Raw genomic sequence first — 7,269 nt, forward strand, 5'->3', positions numbered from 1 at the left:
GAGTTGTTCATAGTGTTCAAACCATTGCTTAAGTTGTTCTGTACGGTCAGTCAGTAACTAACCAGCTCTGTTCTTTAGCGGCACCTTTGCATTCATTCTGACACCACTAAGGCGGCGAGATATCGTACTCGTACAACCGCCGGTTATCACCATTGCACGATGGTACCGGATTTACCAGGAATCTCAATCACCGCTAAGTTATAATTGACAACCCTTATAAACACGCTTTTAGTCGTTCGAACATTGACTTGTCGTACACTCGAGTCTTTTTTACACGGTTTATTTTTTTTTAATTACTCAAGAACGGTGCAATTTAGGGACCATTTACAAAATACGTGACGAATGTCGGGCCTCTCCTAAACGTATTGAGAAATAAATGAATGATCCCTAAATAGCCCCGTTCTCAATATTCGAAAAAACAAACCGTATAAAAAAAGTACTTGAGTGTACTATGTTAACGTTTACCTCAAAGACTTGATTAAGGGGACATGAACGACTACAAATTTTGAAAAAATCGTTTTTTTTTTATTTCAGATTTTGATTCTTTTCCGCTTATTTTGATACTAAATTTGTAATGATCCGACCACGGGAAGTGGTCGAAAAACGATCATACACATAAGCATTCCAGTATGGCATGGAACAACTTCGGCGGAATAAAACCACGGTTTTCAAACTTTATGTACCTTTTTCTCAGAAACTACACAACGTATTGGAACAAACTTTTTTTTGTTTCGTTGGTAGTAGCTTCGCAAAGACTCTTAAAACTTTTCAGGTTCGTAAACTAAACACAGCTAGAGAAAAAAGAAAAAGAAGACAAAATTTTATTTTTTCAGGCATCTATTTTTCTTCTTTTTCGTTTCTGAATAGTTCAACCTTAGATGATTCATTTTGGCAATTACGTAACTATGAAAGCATCCCAGGTAACCAATAAGCATCACCAATGCTATTCAAATGTAGGCCAATAAGCATTTAAGTCGCCTGAAATGCTACTTAAATGCTATTTTGGCAAAATATACAGCTACTTTACTGATAACCTTCTTATAGTGCTGACAATGCTAATTTACGGCTAATTACCGACACGAAGAATTTGAATACCATTTTGGATGCCAATTTACAACACCTATGCAGTCAAAAAGCTAATATACAACAACTTGCAGTATAAAATGCCAGATAGGCTGATTTGCTGCTTATGTTAATGCTTATTAGCTACCAGGAATGGGTAGTTTAATATACAAATTTGCAATTTTTCCTCATAGTAAAGTAGAAAACAACTCCCCTGTCCCCTTTGCCATTTTTATGATTCTTCCGCTATTCTAAGTATTCTAGATTTAAATTGACAACGTGGATAGCCTCAACGTGTAGCACTACGGTCTATAATATCTGGTAAAAAATATGGGAATTATAAGTCGACCAACAATTGAGTATATTTTGCGTTTTGTAAACTTATCCACGGTGCCTAATTCTGCGCACTTTCTTGCCCATGTTCCTAATTCTGCGCATGTTTGCTCCTAATTCTGCGCACCCAAAAAGTGAAAATAAATACTCCTTCCATGCTGTTTATGTCTTTATACGCTGAAAGAACCCAAAAAAATGCGGCATTAGCCATTACGAGCCTTTCAGCAGTTTCTAAATTGTTCGAGATTATAATGTGTACAAGGGTTCTCGACGCTGCCAAAAATTATATAACGAAGGATCAACGTGGTTTCATGCCCAGACGATCAGTTACGACAAACTTAATGTGCCTTGCAACGAACGTTATACATGGTATGGAAGAAAAAGCGCAAGTTGACGTAATTTATACAGACTTGAAGGCGTCATTTAACAAAATTGACCACAAAATTTTATTGCATAAGTTGTCTCGACTTGGTATCTCTATGCAACTAATAACTTGGTTAGAATCATACCTTACGGAGCGTGCATTGCGGGTGAAGATTAATGGCTCTGTGTCACAACCGTTTTCTAACAAATCTGGAGTCCCACAAGGTAGCAATCTTAGACCACTGCTGTTTATTTTGTATTTCAATGATGCTGCTTTCGTTTTGGATGGATGTTTCAAGCTAGTCTACGCTGATGATTTAAAACTATACATGACAGTGCATACGCAAGAAGATTGTTCCCGTCTACGAAGTTCGCTGGCATCATTTGCTGACTGGTGCCATAGAAACAAACTGATTATTAGCGTGGAAAAATGCCAGGTGATGACGTTCTATCGTTTGGTACATCCGATTTTGTTCGATTATCATATTGACGGAGTTACTCTTACTAGGGTTACTAAAGTGACTGATTTGGGAATCCTACTGGATTCAAAAATGTGCTTTGATTTACATACTTCAGCAATTATATCGAAAGCAACGCGGCAGTTGGGATTCATTTCTAAGGTGGCGAAAGATTTTTCGGTCCCATATTGTTGGAAGTCATTGTATTGTGCTCTCGTCCGCCCAATCTTGGAAAGTGCGTCTATAATATGGCATCCTTACCAGGTTACATGGTGCCTCCGAATTGAACGAATGCAGAAACGGTTTGTTCGATTGGCGCTGAGAAGTTTGCCTTGGCGTGATCCTAACAACTTGCCATCGTATCCTGACAGATGCCGGCTATTGGGGATAGATAGATAGATAGATACTACGACGACGGAAGATTCAGCAATCATTATTTATAGCGAAGTTACTAAACGGTGAAATTGATGCCTCTGAAATTCTCTCAATGTTGAATTTCCGTATCCCAGGTAGAACTCTTCGAAATACGACGTTACTGCAGCCAATTTTTCATCGAACGGTGTTTGGGTAGAATGAACCGTTCTCAGCATGCATTCGCGCATTCACAACTGTTGAAGACTATTACGAGTTTGACGAACCAAGTAAACGTTTTTTGTATAGAATTAGGTCTTTGTAAAGTAGTTGTAAGTAGTTGTAAAGTTTTATGAATTGGCGCTCGTGGGCTCGGACCCCGAGACACAGCACATCAGGATTCAAATCAATGCAAGTTAAAGAATCTACTTGAATTTTCATGCCTCTATACCTCAGCCATTTGGGTGTGGTTGCGTATTCTTTCGCGCTTTCTTCATAGGATACATTACTGCGCAGAATTTGGAACATGAATAAAAAATCTGTGCCTAAATCTGCGCATTATTGCATCGCATTTTTCTAATGAAAGCAATGCATGCAATCACTCTTTTTGTCTCAAACATGACTAAAACTAATTATTCTTTCTAATTATGCAGGGTAATTTGATCATTGCAAAGAATTTCGATCATAAATTTGTTAATTTTCTAGAAGGACAATCTTAGCGTTGGTGCTAACGACGATGTTTTCTGCCATATAAAATACTTTCAGATTCACGTTAAATTATTTCGCTCTCAAATATTATGGCCCTTTGGTGAATAATGGCGTAATATTCAACAGACATTTATTAAAAAATAACGCAATGATCATAGTTATGCACAATGTCAAAAAATACTTATATAAAGAAAAATGCGCAGAATTAGGAGCTGCGCAGAATTAGGGGCGGTCACGGTAGTAGGGAAACCCGCCTTTAATTATTTACTAAATATCTTGTATTGTAGCTTCCAGCATAATTATCACTGCGGTCTCCTACAGCCTCTCAACAATTTTTTCTCTATCCCCAAACCGGAACTCCTGCATAACGTCATCCTCTTCATCATCGTTCACAAATACCTTCTCTTCTTTGTTATCAATCCCACTATTCGAAGATAGTGAGATGCAGATTTCATCTCCTTGTTTAATCATTGTATCACTCAAAAGACTTGAAAAATATTCCAAATTCTTTACTGGCAGATCCTTTGATGGCAAGAATGCTCCAAAAGTGCAAAGATCCCCGTATCCTGATCAGAATCCAGCATCGTCGAAACAAATAAATGAAGCTAACTTTCCCTTACCTTCGCTTCATACTGAAGCGACTTGTCTCATTTGTTGAACAGAATATTTCAAGCAAATTTCAGCTGAAGCTACTGACTATGTCAAATGACGACGATTGACAGTCAGGCACCATTTGTCGATGTTGTGTAGATTAATCATAATATGCGTTAAATTGTAGGAAATGTTACTCAAAATCAATTCAATTGCATTCAAAGTCTAGGCTGACCTTTTTCTGACTATTTGATAGAGAAATACAAATGAAACTTTAAAATCGGTCGTCATGATGAAGTGAAAATCGTTTCAATGACGCTGATTGAAGCCAGTTTTGAAACGAAGCGACGCTGCTTCTGCTGAAACTGAAGCTTCATTACTTCATTGTTAAATAACAATTTACTATTGTAAGTGACGTTTCTGGGCCCTGATCTTGTTTCCTAAATTCGTTATTTGAGAGCTTCGAATAATTTGGTGGCTTTTGTACCGTGAACGTACCATATTCTGCGCAGTTAAGACATTTTTATGATTCTCCCGCTATTCTAAGTATCCTAGATTTAAATTAACAACGTGGATAGCAGCAACGTGTAGTGGTACGGTCTATAATATCTGGTAAAAAATATAGGAATTATAAGTGGACCAACAATTGAGTATTTTTTTCGTTTTGTAAACTTATCCACGGTGCCTAATTCTGCGCACTTTCTTGCCCATGTTCCTAATTCTGCGCATATTTGCTCCTAATTCTGCGCACTCAAAAAGTGAAAATAAATACTCTTGCCATGCTTTTTATGTCTTTATACGCTGAAAGCGCACAAAAAAAAATCCGGCATTAGCCATTACCATAATTAAATCCATGATCCGGCCTTCTTGTGCTGTCCGGGTGGCAAAGGAATATTGTTATCATTTTGATTGCCTCATTTTAATATTTTATTCTCGATAACGTGAAGGGCTAATTGATTCGGGTTTTCTGCATACTGAACATTACACTGTAGACTAATACTAAAAATTGTGTTTTCACATAGAAACCACTTCCCCACTCTCTGACAGCCCCATGAGGTTGGATATTAACAAAAAAAATAGAACACATAGTTTCATGAATTGGCGCTCGTAGGTTCGGACCCCGAGACACAGCACAGGATGCCAATCAATGCAAGTTAAAGATTCTACTTGAATTTTCATGCCTCTATACCTCAGCCATTTGGGCGAGGTTGCGTATTTTTTCGCGATTTCTTCGTAGGATACATTACTGCGCAGAGTTTGGAACATGAATAAAAAATCTGTGCCTAAATCTGCGCATTATTGCATCGCATTTTTCTAAGGAAAGCAATGCATGCAATCACTTTGTCTAAAACATGACTAAAACTAATTATTCTTTCTAATTATGCTGGGTAATATGATCATTGCACAGAATTTCGATCATAAATTTGTTAATTTTCTAGAAGGACAATCTTAGCGTTGGTGCTAACGACGATGTTTTCTGCCATATAAAATACTTTCAGTTTCACGTTAAATTATTTCGCTCTCAAATATTATGGCCCGTTAGTGAATAATGGCGTAATATTCAACAGACATTTATAAAAAAATAACGCAATGATCATAGTTATGCACAATGTTGAAAAATACTCATATAAAGAAAAATGCGCAGAATTAGGAGCTGCGCAGAATTAGGGGCGGTCACGGTATATCAAGTTGTTCAAAAATAAATTAAAACGCGACGTCTGGCTCATACAATAAGACATTTTTACAGCAAAGTTACTCTACTGTACCTCAAACGGGTTCAAGAGCTATAATTATTTGACCCACAATTTCACTCACTTCATTGCTAGTAGTCGAAGAATCTCGTCGGCATTAACACCAAGTTGTTTTTCTAAGAGTATATTTTCTTTTATCAAATTTTGTTTTTATGCGAATAAGGAATTGGAAAAACAAGCAGATTAGAAAATACCGGAAATACCGGTTTTTTGCCTTTCCAAAACCGGTATTTCGGTATCCAAAAATTGGCCGGTATTACCGGTTTCGGTACTACCGGTACTACCGGTTAGACAGCCCTAGTCATAACTCGCTTTCTAAAGAGGAGAGGGGTCTCAGTTCACTATAGAAAAAAATCGTGCCTACAAAAACACCCACATGCTAAATTTGGTTCCATTTGCTTGATTAGTTCTAGAGTTATGAGGAAATTTGTATGGAAGCCCCCCCCCCCTCTTAAAGGGAGAGGAGTTATAATTCCCCTTCCAAAGAGGGGGGCTCTCAATTTACCTTAGAATAAATTCTTGTCACTAAAAACACCCACATGTCAAATTTTGTTCTATTTGCTTGATTAGTTCTCGAGTTATACAGAAATTTGTGTCTCATTTGTATGGGAGCCCCCCCTCTTAGTGGGGTAGGGGTCTCTAACCATCAATAAAACCTTTCCTGGCCCCAAAAACCCCTACATGCAAATTTTCACGCCGATCGGTTCAGTAGTTTTCGATTCTATAAGGAACATACGGACAGACAGACAGATAGACAGAAATCCTTTTTTATAGGTATAGATATAAAACACAGATCGTGAGCAATTACATTGTAATGTATTATTGTAATGGAATGTAGTTGGATATGTAGCTGTATCCAATTCTTGCGAGACGAAATTTGTGATTAGCCATTGTTTAATAGCTCAAATAACCCCATGTCCGAAGGCATTTATTATTTAACTTACATGCATCTCAGATTTATCTTCACAGGATGTTAGTATTGGTCAAAAAAATTTATTTAGAGAAGATCTTAAAATATTCTATCTTGGGTTTTTTACAAAATTCAATTTTCAAGGTTATATAGGGGTCATTCCCTCTCAAGTGATCATATCCGTTGTAATCAACCATCTCCGATTTCAAGAAAATTTGGTATAATTGCTCATTCCGACCCCGTATTCAATTTCCCAAAGTTTTGTACGGATTAATCAATCCCCCTTGCAGTGACGCTTCACCATCTTTCTAAGATTTTCGAAAAAAAACTTATTTTTCATTGCTTGTCACTGCAAGGGGCATTGATCAATCCGTACAAAACTTTAGAAAATTGCATATAGAGTCGGAATGTGCAATTATACCAAATTTGGTTGAAATCGAAGGTGGTCGATTACGACGGATATGATAACTTGAGAGTGAATGACCCCTATATAACCTCGAAAATTGAATTTTATAAAAAACCCAAGATAGAATATTTTAAGACCTTCTCTAAACTAATTGTTTTGAACAAAACTAACGTCCTGTGAAGAAAAATCTGAGGTGCATGCAAATTAAATAATAAGTACCTTCGAACATAGCGTGCAAATGTTTCCGAATACATATGTACAATATGCGTTACAAAGTAACAATATCTGTTGTATTCAACATAGTTTCAAGCATACTCTCACGCATAGCTCATGATG

Source organism: Sabethes cyaneus, chromosome 2, assembly GCF_943734655.1.
Source record: "Sabethes cyaneus chromosome 2, idSabCyanKW18_F2, whole genome shotgun sequence".
Lineage (NCBI taxonomy): Eukaryota > Metazoa > Arthropoda > Insecta > Diptera > Culicidae > Sabethes > Sabethes cyaneus.